Source organism: Microcebus murinus, unplaced genomic scaffold (genome assembly GCF_040939455.1).
Source record: "Microcebus murinus isolate Inina unplaced genomic scaffold, M.murinus_Inina_mat1.0 scaf068_hap2_Mmur4.0, whole genome shotgun sequence".
Classification (NCBI taxonomy): Eukaryota; Metazoa; Chordata; class Mammalia; order Primates; family Cheirogaleidae; genus Microcebus; species Microcebus murinus.
Window position 1 is genome coordinate 357 of NW_027439014.1, and position 12720 is coordinate 13076.

The following is a 12720-nucleotide window of genomic DNA, read 5'->3' on the forward strand; positions in this document are numbered from 1 at the left end:
TCCTCCAGCGTGTCGGTTCCCACAGAGCAGACCTTTGGTCTGAGACCTGACAGTCCAGAAGCCACGCATGCTGCCGCGTGACGGCGGTGTCGCGGCTTGGGACAAGAGGAGGCCCCACGGTGCGGGCTGGGGCGCCAGGCACCGCGGCGGGCGCTGAGGGTGGGGGTGACCCCCACCCCGGGCCGCCGCCTCGCTCCCAGAGAGGGGACAGAACAAGAGGCAAAACAAAAAAAAAAAAAAAAGAAGAAGCCTAAGGCACCCGGTATTCCCAGGCGGTCTCCCATCCAAGTACTAACCAGGCCCGACCCTGCTTAGCTTCCGAGACCAGACGAGGTCGGGCGCGTTCAGGGTGGTGTGGCCCTAGACGGCGGAGGGCGCCCCTGCCCCGCTCATGAAGCCGAGCCTCTCTGCGCTTCCCCGCCGCCTCCTCCCGCCCCAGGCCCCGCGCCGGCGCTGACCCGCGCCGGGCCGGGCCTGTTGAGTTCACCGGCCGGGTCCGGCGGGCTCCGAGGGACGGGGGTGACAGGCGGGGCGGGGCGGGCAGGGAGCGGTGGGCCGGGGTGGGGGGCTGTCTCTCTATACACACACACACACACACACACACACACTCACACTCACACAAGATGCGCCTCCACGGCTGGACTCGCCAAGGTGGAGACCTTCCAGCCCCCTTCCTCTCCTCGCCTGGCCTCCTTCACCTACCCGCCCCCCACCCCCAGCTCGTGGCCGCCCCCGCCGCCGCCGATTGCGCACGCGCGGATCGCCCGCCCTTTGACCCCAGGCAGGGGCCGCCCTCCCTGACAACCCCTTTCAGCTGGGCCCCCCACCCTGTGGGTGGGCTGCCGCCTATTCCCCCGGGCCCGGGCTGGGGCACAGCGCATGGGGGAGGGGAGCGAGTGTAGGGGCGTCTCTCTCTCTCTCTAGGGATGTGTCCCATGGGTGGGGTGGCGTGGTTTGTGGGGCGCTGAAGAAATCAGTCCCCTCCATCTCCTACCTCTGGAAAACGCCCAAGCCCTTGGAGAACTGCCGGCAACGCGACCGGGGGGGCCGGGACCCTCCTCTGTGTCCTCCTGTGGCCCAGTCCAAGGGGCCTGGGCCTGGCCGGGGCTGCATTGGACCCCGACCACCCTGGCGTGTGGACTCGCTAAAAATCGGCGATTAGATATTGGATTCCAGCTTCATTGAGGTCATTTCACTAATGAGTGCACCGGAAAGAGTTTCCTAATCCATCTGTGAGGGTGGCAACTGAAAGAGAATTTTAAAGCTGACAGAATAGGCGAGGAAAGGCATAGGAGATTTCCACACCCAGTAAGGAAGCCTTTCCCGAAATGGAAGAAAGAAACGAGCAAACAGAAACACCGGTAGCCCGCCAGGATCAGAGTCTGCCCCCGAGAGAAAGTACCCTGACCAGGTTCACCCGTGGGTGGGTGGCGAGCTAGCGGCATTCAGAAGAGCGAGGCCCGCAGTCTGTGCAGAAGACACCTGCACTCGGGTGTGTGTGGCGGCACGATTCACAAGCAGCTCCAGATGTTAAGCCAAGGAGAAGCCAGGGAGTTCCCAACGCCCCAGGTGTCCTCAGCCCACGACTGGCTGCTGGGGGAATGCGAAGCCCGGCTCCTTGTCTCAGAGCGGGACAACCAGGAGGTGTGACGTACACCCCGGGGTTCCCAGGAGGATCAGGCTGAAGCTGGGACTTGGCCTGAAAGTGTCCCCTCGCATGGCCACCCCCTTCCCCTTCCTGCTCCTCTACTCCTGGTGCCCCTCCATCCAGGGGCCAGACCTTAAAGAGTCACCCGCAAGAGAATCCTGGTCCCAAAGGGGCCTTCTGGGGGACCCGTGCTGAGAGAGGTTGTGGGCATGGCCCGCTGGGGCTCTGCCCGACCCAGGGCTGAGAGATGCAACCTCCCAGCTCTGGGTCCCTGCAGGGGAAGCGTTGGCAAGCACAGGGCCAGTCCTCCAAAGGCCCAGGTGCAGGGAGCCCAGGCCAAGCAGCCTGTGGAAGAAGCCACCCCGGGAAGACGACTGCAGGCCACGGCCCTTCCCACCTCCTCCTCCTCCTCCTCCTGCTCCTCCACCCCCCCGACCTCCCACCCCCCACCCCCGACATGGCGCAGGGCTCAGAGACACCTCAGACACTTGCTACCCAAAGTGCAAAGGGCATCAGTTGCTCCTCCAAACCCCCCCCTGCCCAACAGACCGCGTTGTCCAGCCAGCCCCCGGGCCTCCCTGGGGTGCCCAGCACAAAAGTGCAGACAACCACCGGACCCTCAATCTCAGTTTTCGGATGTTTTTGCCACTCTAAGGACCCGCAGGCCAGCTGGGCCTTCTGGCAGGACAGAGAGCCCCGGAATCCGACGTGGAGAGCTGGGTGTACGTCCCCACGAGGAGGCGGTCCCCACCTCCGCGGCTCTCCCCTTGCGGGGGGGGGGGAAAGCAGCCACGGGGCCTCAGAGAAGACACCAGGCTGGGCGCCCGCCCCACAGTGGGGGCACGTCCCCCGCAGGCCACTTAGCGACGGCCGCCGGCCGGCGGACGGTTGGGTGGCGCGAGACGCTGCGGCCGCCCTGCTACCGGGTTCTTGGGAGGGCGTCCTGGAACCAGCGTCCACACCAAGCCCTTGGAAGGCCCAGGCGACGGAGGAGCCCCGTCAGGCAGGGGCCGAGGACGGTGACGGCCCGGGCGGGGAGGAGCGTGTCAGGCAGGGGCAGAGGACGGTGACAGGTGACAGGCCGGGCGGGAAGGAGTCAGTCAGGCAGGGGCCGAGGAGGAGACGGGCTGGGTAAGGGTTAGGGTTAGAGTCAGGGCACAAGTCACAATCGCAAAGACCTGGAAGCGACCCGAGTGCCCATCGACCCACGAGTGCGTAAATGAAATGTGGCGCGTGGACACCACGGAGTGCTATTCAGCTAGGAGGAGCAGCGGTGAGAGGGCACCTCTCGTGGTTCTCCTGGCCAGAGCTGGAACCCGTTCCAGTAAGCCAGGTAGCCCAAGAATGGACACACGAGCACCACGTGCTCGCGCTCACCAGCAAATGGGTACGAACCGATGGACACCTAAGTGGACACAGAGGAATCACCTTCATCGGGTGGGTGTCGGGCGGGTGGGGGGAGGGGATGGGCATACACCTCCATTAGGAATGGGGTGGGTGCGCACCGACTGGGGCATGGGCGCACTTGAGGCTCTGACCCGAGGGGGGAGGCTGGGAGAGGGCAACGTACCCGACCTTAACATTGGTACCCCCACAATACGCTGGAACGACATCAGAGGTAAATGAATAAGAACACAGGGGGGAGGGGGGCACGGGCAACACATGTCACCTTAATACTTGGACTCCCATCATCTGCTTGAAAAGAGAGAGAAAAGAAAATGCAATCATAGAGATAAGAGACACTTTTTAAAAATAATGAATCCGAAGAGAAAAGTAAAAGGAGGCCTGTGGAGCAGGTCTGGGTGTGACTCCGGATCCCCCAACATCAGGTGCCACCACCAAAGATTCCTACGTGTAGCCCATAGAACCCCAAAAGCAACGGGACGAGTTCTGGTCACATACTCCCTCAAAATGACATCCTGGCCTTCTTCTGGAACTCCCTCCCCTCTCAGACTCTCAAGGTTTCCTCCAGCGTGTCGGTTCCCACAGAGCAGACCTTTGGTCTGAGACCTGACAGTCCAGAAGCCACGCATGCTGCCGCGTGACGGCGGTGTCGCGGCTTGGGACAAGAGGAGGCCCCACGGTGCGGGCTGGGGCGCCAGGCACCGCGGCGGGCGCTGAGGGTGGGGGTGACCCCCACCCCGGGCCGCCGCCTCGCTCCCAGAGAGGGGACAGAACAAGAGGCAAAACAAAAAAAAAAAAAAAAGAAGAAGCCTAAGGCACCCGGTATTCCCAGGCGGTCTCCCATCCAAGTACTAACCAGGCCCGACCCTGCTTAGCTTCCGAGACCAGACGAGGTCGGGCGCGTTCAGGGTGGTGTGGCCCTAGACGGCGGAGGGCGCCCCTGCCCCGCTCATGAAGCCGAGCCTCTCTGCGCTTCCCCGCCGCCTCCTCCCGCCCCAGGCCCCGCACCGGCGCTGACCCGCGCCGGGCCGGGCCTGTTGAGTTCACCGGCCGGGTCCGGCGGGCTCCGAGGGACGGGGGTGACAGGCGGGGCGGGGCGGGGCGGGCAGGGAGCGGTGGGCCGGGGTGGGGGGCTGTCTCTCTATACACACACACACACACACACACACTCACACTCACACAAGATGCGCCTCCACGGCTGGACTCGCCAAGGTGGAGACCTTCCAGCCCCCTTCCTCTCCTCGCCTGGCCTCCTTCACCTACCCGCCCCCCACCCCCAGCTCGTGGCCGCCCCCGCCGCCGCCGCCGCCGCCGCCGCCGCCGATTGCGCACGCGCGGATCGCCCGCCCTTTGACCCCAGGCAGGGGCCGCCCTCCCTGACAACCCCTTTCAGCTGGGCCCCCCACCCTGTGGGTGGGCTGCCGCCTATTCCCCCGGGCCCGGGCTGGGGCACAGCGCATGGGGGAGGGGAGCGAGTGTATGGGGCGTCTCTCTCTCTCTCTAGGGATGTGTCCCATGGGTGGGGTGGCGTGGTTTGTGGGGCGCTGAAGAAATCAGTCCCCTCCATCTCCTACCTCTGGAAAACGCCCAAGCCCTTGGAGAACTGCCGGCAACGCGACCGGGGGGGCCGGGACCCTCCTCTGTGTCCTCCTGTGGCCCAGTCCAAGGGGCCTGGGCCTGGCCGGGGCTGCATTGGACCCCGACCACCCTGGCGTGTGGACTCGCTAAAAATCGGCGATTAGATATTGGATTCCAGCTTCATTGAGGTCATTTCACTAATGAGTGCACCGGAAAGAGTTTCCTAATCCATCTGTGAGGGTGGCAACTGAAAGAGAATTTTAAAGCTGACAGAATAGGCGAGGAAAGGCATAGGAGATTTCCACACCCAGTAAGGAAGCCTTTCCCGAAATGGAAGAAAGAAACGAGCAAACAGAAACACCGGTAGCCCGCCAGGATCAGAGTCTGCCCCCGAGAGAAAGTACCCTGACCAGGTTCACCCGTGGGTGGGTGGCGAGCTAGCGGCATTCAGAAGAGCGAGGCCCGCAGTCTGTGCAGAAGACACCTGCACTCGGGTGTGTGTGGCGGCACGATTCACAAGCAGCTCCAGATGTTAAGCCAAGGAGAAGCCAGGGAGTTCCCAACGCCCCAGGTGTCCTCAGCCCACGACTGGCTGCTGGGGGAATGCGAAGCCCGGCTCCTTGTCTCAGAGCGGGACAACCAGGAGGTGTGACGTACACCCCGGGGTTCCCAGGAGGATCAGGCTGAAGCTGGGACTTGGCCTGAAAGTGTCCCCTCGCATGGCCACCCCCTTCCCCTTCCTGCTCCTCTACTCCTGGTGCCCCTCCATCCAGGGGCCAGACCTTAAAGAGTCACCCGCAAGAGAATCCTGGTCCCAAAGGGGCCTTCTGGGGGACCCGTGCTGAGAGAGGTTGTGGGCATGGCCCGCTGGGGCTCTGCCCGACCCAGGGCTGAGAGATGCAACCTCCCAGCTCTGGGTCCCTGCAGGGGAAGCGTTGGCAAGCACAGGGCCAGTCCTCCAAAGGCCCAGGTGCAGGGAGCCCAGGCCAAGCAGCCTGTGGAAGAAGCCACCCCGGGAAGACGACTGCAGGCCACGGCCCTTCCCACCTCCTCCTCCTCCTCCTCCTGCTCCTCCACCCCCCCGACCTCCCACCCCCCACCCCCGACATGGCGCAGGGCTCAGAGACACCTCAGACACTTGCTACCCAAAGTGCAAAGGGCATCAGTTGCTCCTCCAAACCCCCCCCTGCCCAACAGACCGCGTTGTCCAGCCAGCCCCCGGGCCTCCCTGGGGTGCCCAGCACAAAAGTGCAGACAACCACCGGACCCTCAATCTCAGTTTTCGGATGTTTTTGCCACTCTAAGGACCCGCAGGCCAGCTGGGCCTTCTGGCAGGACAGAGAGCCCCGGAATCCGACGTGGAGAGCTGGGTGTACGTCCCCACGAGGAGGCGGTCCCCACCTCCGCGGCTCTCCCCTTGCGGGGGGGGGGGAAAGCAGCCACGGGGCCTCAGAGAAGACACCAGGCTGGGCGCCCGCCCCACAGTGGGGGCACGTCCCCCGCAGGCCACTTAGCGACGGCCGCCGGCCGGCGGACGGTTGGGTGGCGCGAGACGCTGCGGCCGCCCTGCTACCGGGTTCTTGGGAGGGCGTCCTGGAACCAGCGTCCACACCAAGCCCTTGGAAGGCCCAGGCGACGGAGGAGCCCCGTCAGGCAGGGGCCGAGGACGGTGACGGCCCGGGCGGGGAGGAGCGTGTCAGGCAGGGGCAGAGGACGGTGACAGGTGACAGGCCGGGCGGGAAGGAGTCAGTCAGGCAGGGGCCGAGGAGGAGACGGGCTGGGTAAGGGTTAGGGTTAGAGTCAGGGCACAAGTCACAATCGCAAAGACCTGGAAGCGACCCGAGTGCCCATCGACCCACGAGTGCGTAAATGAAATGTGGCGCGTGGACACCACGGAGTGCTATTCAGCTAGGAGGAGCAGCGGTGAGAGGGCACCTCTCGTGGTTCTCCTGGCCAGAGCTGGAACCCGTTCCAGTAAGCCAGGTAGCCCAAGAATGGACACACGAGCACCACGTGCTCGCGCTCACCAGCAAATGGGTACGAACCGATGGACACCTAAGTGGACACAGAGGAATCACCTTCATCGGGTGGGTGTCGGGCGGGTGGGGGGAGGGGATGGGCATACACCTCCATTAGGAATGGGGTGGGTGCGCACCGACTGGGGCATGGGCGCACTTGAGGCTCTGACCCGAGGGGGGAGGCTGGGAGAGGGCAACGTACCCGACCTTAACATTGGTACCCCCACAATACGCTGGAACGACATCAGAGGTAAATGAATAAGAACACAGGGGGGAGGGGGGCACGGGCAACACATGTCACCTTAATACTTGGACTCCCATCATCTGCTTGAAAAGAGAGAGAAAAGAAAATGCAATCATAGAGATAAGAGACACTTTTTAAAAATAATGAATCCGAAGAGAAAAGTAAAAGGAGGCCTGTGGAGCAGGTCTGGGTGTGACTCCGGATCCCCCAACATCAGGTGCCACCACCAAAGATTCCTACGTGTAGCCCATAGAACCCCAAAAGCAACGGGACGAGTTCTGGTCACATACTCCCTCAAAATGACATCCTGGCCTTCTTCTGGAACTCCCTCCCCTCTCAGACTCTCAAGGTTTCCTCCAGCGTGTCGGTTCCCACAGAGCAGACCTTTGGTCTGAGACCTGACAGTCCAGAAGCCACGCATGCTGCCGCGTGACGGCGGTGTCGCGGCTTGGGACAAGAGGAGGCCCCACGGTGCGGGCTGGGGCGCCAGGCACCGCGGCGGGCGCTGAGGGTGGGGGTGACCCCCACCCCGGGCCGCCGCCTCGCTCCCAGAGAGGGGACAGAACAAGAGGCAAAACAAAAAAAAAAAAAAAAGAAGAAGCCTAAGGCACCCGGTATTCCCAGGCGGTCTCCCATCCAAGTACTAACCAGGCCCGACCCTGCTTAGCTTCCGAGACCAGACGAGGTCGGGCGCGTTCAGGGTGGTGTGGCCCTAGACGGCGGAGGGCGCCCCTGCCCCGCTCATGAAGCCGAGCCTCTCTGCGCTTCCCCGCCGCCTCCTCCCGCCCCAGGCCCCGCGCCGGCGCTGACCCGCGCCGGGCCGGGCCTGTTGAGTTCACCGGCCGGGTCCGGCGGGCTCCGAGGGACGGGGGTGACAGGCGGGGCGGGGCGGGGCGGGCAGGGAGCGGTGGGCCGGGGTGGGGGGCTGTCTCTCTATACACACACACACACACACACACACTCACACTCACACAAGATGCGCCTCCACGGCTGGACTCGCCAAGGTGGAGACCTTCCAGCCCCCTTCCTCTCCTCGCCTGGCCTCCTTCACCTACCCGCACCCCACCCCCAGCTCGTGGCCGCCCCCGCCGCCGCCGATTGCGCACGCGCGGATCGCCCGCCCTTTGACCCCAGGCAGGGGCCGCCCTCCCTGACAACCCCTTTCAGCTGGGCCCCCCACCCTGTGGGTGGGCTGCCGCCTATTCCCCCGGGCCCGGGCTGGGGCACAGCGCATGGGGGAGGGGAGCGAGTGTAGGGGCGTCTCTCTCTCTCTCTAGGGATGTGTCCCATGGGTGGGGTGGCGTGGTTTGTGGGGCGCTGAAGAAATCAGTCCCCTCCATCTCCTACCTCTGGAAAACGCCCAAGCCCTTGGAGAACTGCCGGCAACGCGACCGGGGGGGCCGGGACCCTCCTCTGTGTCCTCCTGTGGCCCAGTCCAAGGGGCCTGGGCCTGGCCGGGGCTGCATTGGACCCCGACCACCCTGGCGTGTGGACTCGCTAAAAATCGGCGATTAGATATTGGATTCCAGCTTCATTGAGGTCATTTCACTAATGAGTGCACCGGAAAGAGTTTCCTAATCCATCTGTGAGGGTGGCAACTGAAAGAGAATTTTAAAGCTGACAGAATAGGCGAGGAAAGGCATAGGAGATTTCCACACCCAGTAAGGAAGCCTTTCCCGAAATGGAAGAAAGAAACGAGCAAACAGAAACACCGGTAGCCCGCCAGGATCAGAGTCTGCCCCCGAGAGAAAGTACCCTGACCAGGTTCACCCGTGGGTGGGTGGCGAGCTAGCGGCATTCAGAAGAGCGAGGCCCGCAGTCTGTGCAGAAGACACCTGCACTCGGGTGTGTGTGGCGGCACGATTCACAAGCAGCTCCAGATGTTAAGCCAAGGAGAAGCCAGGGAGTTCCCAACGCCCCAGGTGTCCTCAGCCCACGACTGGCTGCTGGGGGAATGCGAAGCCCGGCTCCTTGTCTCAGAGCGGGACAACCAGGAGGTGTGACGTACACCCCGGGGTTCCCAGGAGGATCAGGCTGAAGCTGGGACTTGGCCTGAAAGTGTCCCCTCGCATGGCCACCCCCTTCCCCTTCCTGCTCCTCTACTCCTGGTGCCCCTCCATCCAGGGGCCAGACCTTAAAGAGTCACCCGCAAGAGAATCCTGGTCCCAAAGGGGCCTTCTGGGGGACCCGTGCTGAGAGAGGTTGTGGGCATGGCCCGCTGGGGCTCTGCCCGACCCAGGGCTGAGAGATGCAACCTCCCAGCTCTGGGTCCCTGCAGGGGAAGCGTTGGCAAGCACAGGGCCAGTCCTCCAAAGGCCCAGGTGCAGGGAGCCCAGGCCAAGCAGCCTGTGGAAGAAGCCACCCCGGGAAGACGACTGCAGGCCACGGCCCTTCCCACCTCCTCCTCCTCCTCCTCCTGCTCCTCCACCCCCCCGACCTCCCACCCCCCACCCCCGACATGGCGCAGGGCTCAGAGACACCTCAGACACTTGCTACCCAAAGTGCAAAGGGCATCAGTTGCTCCTCCAAACCCCCCCCTGCCCAACAGACCGCGTTGTCCAGCCAGCCCCCGGGCCTCCCTGGGGTGCCCAGCACAAAAGTGCAGACAACCACCGGACCCTCAATCTCAGTTTTCGGATGTTTTTGCCACTCTAAGGACCCGCAGGCCAGCTGGGCCTTCTGGCAGGACAGAGAGCCCCGGAATCCGACGTGGAGAGCTGGGTGTACGTCCCCACGAGGAGGCGGTCCCCACCTCCGCGGCTCTCCCCTTGCGGGGGGGGGGGAAAGCAGCCACGGGGCCTCAGAGAAGACACCAGGCTGGGCGCCCGCCCCACAGTGGGGGCACGTCCCCCGCAGGCCACTTAGCGACGGCCGCCGGCCGGCGGACGGTTGGGTGGCGCGAGACGCTGCGGCCGCCCTGCTACCGGGTTCTTGGGAGGGCGTCCTGGAACCAGCGTCCACACCAAGCCCTTGGAAGGCCCAGGCGACGGAGGAGCCCCGTCAGGCAGGGGCCGAGGACGGTGACGGCCCGGGCGGGGAGGAGCGTGTCAGGCAGGGGCAGAGGACGGTGACAGGTGACAGGCCGGGCGGGAAGGAGTCAGTCAGGCAGGGGCCGAGGAGGAGACGGGCTGGGTAAGGGTTAGGGTTAGAGTCAGGGCACAAGTCACAATCGCAAAGACCTGGAAGCGACCCGAGTGCCCATCGACCCACGAGTGCGTAAATGAAATGTGGCGCGTGGACACCACGGAGTGCTATTCAGCTAGGAGGAGCAGCGGTGAGAGGGCACCTCTCGTGGTTCTCCTGGCCAGAGCTGGAACCCGTTCCAGTAAGCCAGGTAGCCCAAGAATGGACACACGAGCACCACGTGCTCGCGCTCACCAGCAAATGGGTACGAACCGATGGACACCTAAGTGGACACAGAGGAATCACCTTCATCGGGTGGGTGTCGGGCGGGTGGGGGGAGGGGATGGGCATACACCTCCATTAGGAATGGGGTGGGTGCGCACCGACTGGGGCATGGGCGCACTTGAGGCTCTGACCCGAGGGGGGAGGCTGGGAGAGGGCAACGTACCCGACCTTAACATTGGTACCCCCACAATACGCTGGAACGACATCAGAGGTAAATGAATAAGAACACAGGGGGGAGGGGGGCACGGGCAACACATGTCACCTTAATACTTGGACTCCCATCATCTGCTTGAAAAGAGAGAGAAAAGAAAATGCAATCATAGAGATAAGAGACACTTTTTAAAAATAATGAATCCGAAGAGAAAAGTAAAAGGAGGCCTGTGGAGCAGGTCTGGGTGTGACTCCGGATCCCCCAACATCAGGTGCCACCACCAAAGATTCCTACGTGTAGCCCATAGAACCCCAAAAGCAACGGGACGAGTTCTGGTCACATACTCCCTCAAAATGACATCCTGGCCTTCTTCTGGAACTCCCTCCCCTCTCAGACTCTCAAGGTTTCCTCCAGCGTGTCGGTTCCCACAGAGCAGACCTTTGGTCTGAGACCTGACAGTCCAGAAGCCACGCATGCTGCCGCGTGACGGCGGTGTCGCGGCTTGGGACAAGAGGAGGCCCCACGGTGCGGGCTGGGGCGCCAGGCACCGCGGCGGGCGCTGAGGGTGGGGGTGACCCCCACCCCGGGCCGCCGCCTCGCTCCCAGAGAGGGGACAGAACAAGAGGCAAAACAAAAAAAAAAAAAAAAGAAGAAGCCTAAGGCACCCGGTATTCCCAGGCGGTCTCCCATCCAAGTACTAACCAGGCCCGACCCTGCTTAGCTTCCGAGACCAGACGAGGTCGGGCGCGTTCAGGGTGGTGTGGCCCTAGACGGCGGAGGGCGCCCCTGCCCCGCTCATGAAGCCGAGCCTCTCTGCGCTTCCCCGCCGCCTCCTCCCGCCCCAGGCCCCGCGCCGGCGCTGACCCGCGCCGGGCCGGGCCTGTTGAGTTCACCGGCCGGGTCCGGCGGGCTCCGAGGGACGGGGGTGACAGGCGGGGCGGGGCGGGCAGGGAGCGGTGGGCCGGGGTGGGGGGCTGTCTCTCTATACACACACACACACACACACACACACACACACACTCACACTCACACAAGATGCGCCTCCACGGCTGGACTCGCCAAGGTGGAGACCTTCCAGCCCCCTTCCTCTCCTCGCCTGGCCTCCTTCACCTACCCGCCCCCCACCCCCAGCTCGTGGCCGCCCCCGCCGCCGCCGCCGCCGCCGCCGCCGATTGCGCACGCGCGGATCGCCCGCCCTTTGACCCCAGGCAGGGGCCGCCCTCCCTGACAACCCCTTTCAGCTGGGCCCCCCACCCTGTGGGTGGGCTGCCGCCTATTCCCCCGGGCCCGGGCTGGGGCACAGCGCATGGGGGAGGGGAGCGAGTGTATGGGGCGTCTCTCTCTCTCTCTAGGGATGTGTCCCATGGGTGGGGTGGCGTGGTTTGTGGGGCGCTGAAGAAATCAGTCCCCTCCATCTCCTACCTCTGGAAAACGCCCAAGCCCTTGGAGAACTGCCGGCAACGCGACCGGGGGGGCCGGGACCCTCCTCTGTGTCCTCCTGTGGCCCAGTCCAAGGGGCCTGGGCCTGGCCGGGGCTGCATTGGACCCCGACCACCCTGGCGTGTGGACTCGCTAAAAATCGGCGATTAGATATTGGATTCCAGCTTCATTGAGGTCATTTCACTAATGAGTGCACCGGAAAGAGTTTCCTAATCCATCTGTGAGGGTGGCAACTGAAAGAGAATTTTAAAGCTGACAGAATAGGCGAGGAAAGGCATAGGAGATTTCCACACCCAGTAAGGAAGCCTTTCCCGAAATGGAAGAAAGAAACGAGCAAACAGAAACACCGGTAGCCCGCCAGGATCAGAGTCTGCCCCCGAGAGAAAGTACCCTGACCAGGTTCACCCGTGGGTGGGTGGCGAGCTAGCGGCATTCAGAAGAGCGAGGCCCGCAGTCTGTGCAGAAGACACCTGCACTCGGGTGTGTGTGGCGGCACGATTCACAAGCAGCTCCAGATGTTAAGCCAAGGAGAAGCCAGGGAGTTCCCAACGCCCCAGGTGTCCTCAGCCCACGACTGGCTGCTGGGGGAATGCGAAGCCCGGCTCCTTGTCTCAGAGCGGGACAACCAGGAGGTGTGACGTACACCCCGGGGTTCCCAGGAGGATCAGGCTGAAGCTGGGACTTGGCCTGAAAGTGTCCCCTCGCATGGCCACCCCCTTCCCCTTCCTGCTCCTCTACTCCTGGTGCCCCTCCATCCAGGGGCCAGACCTTAAAGAGTCACCCGCAAGAGAATCCTGGTCCCAAAGGGGCCTTCTGGGGGACCCGTGCT

The 12720-nt window shown here is 63.7% G+C and overlaps 4 non-coding genes across 4 annotated transcripts; all 4 read right to left on the reverse strand.

Moving 5' to 3' along the window:
- Nucleotides 1-247: 247 nt before the first annotated feature.
- LOC142869293 (5S ribosomal RNA) lies at nucleotides 248-366 on the reverse strand. Its single transcript, XR_012917986.1, has one exon. It is a non-coding gene; the product is annotated as a 5S ribosomal RNA (ribosomal RNA).
- Nucleotides 367-3859: 3493 nt separating this feature from the next.
- LOC142869304 (5S ribosomal RNA) lies at nucleotides 3860-3978 on the reverse strand. Its single transcript, XR_012917997.1, has one exon. It is a non-coding gene; the product is annotated as a 5S ribosomal RNA (ribosomal RNA).
- A 3513-nt stretch (nucleotides 3979-7491) lies between these two features.
- LOC142869309 (5S ribosomal RNA) lies at nucleotides 7492-7610 on the reverse strand. The gene has a single exon (XR_012918002.1). It is a non-coding gene; the product is annotated as a 5S ribosomal RNA (ribosomal RNA).
- Nucleotides 7611-11104: 3494 nt separating this feature from the next.
- Nucleotides 11105-11223, reverse strand: LOC142869310 (5S ribosomal RNA). The gene has a single exon (XR_012918003.1). It is a non-coding gene; the product is annotated as a 5S ribosomal RNA (ribosomal RNA).
- Between the last annotated feature and the right edge of the window lie 1497 nt (nucleotides 11224-12720).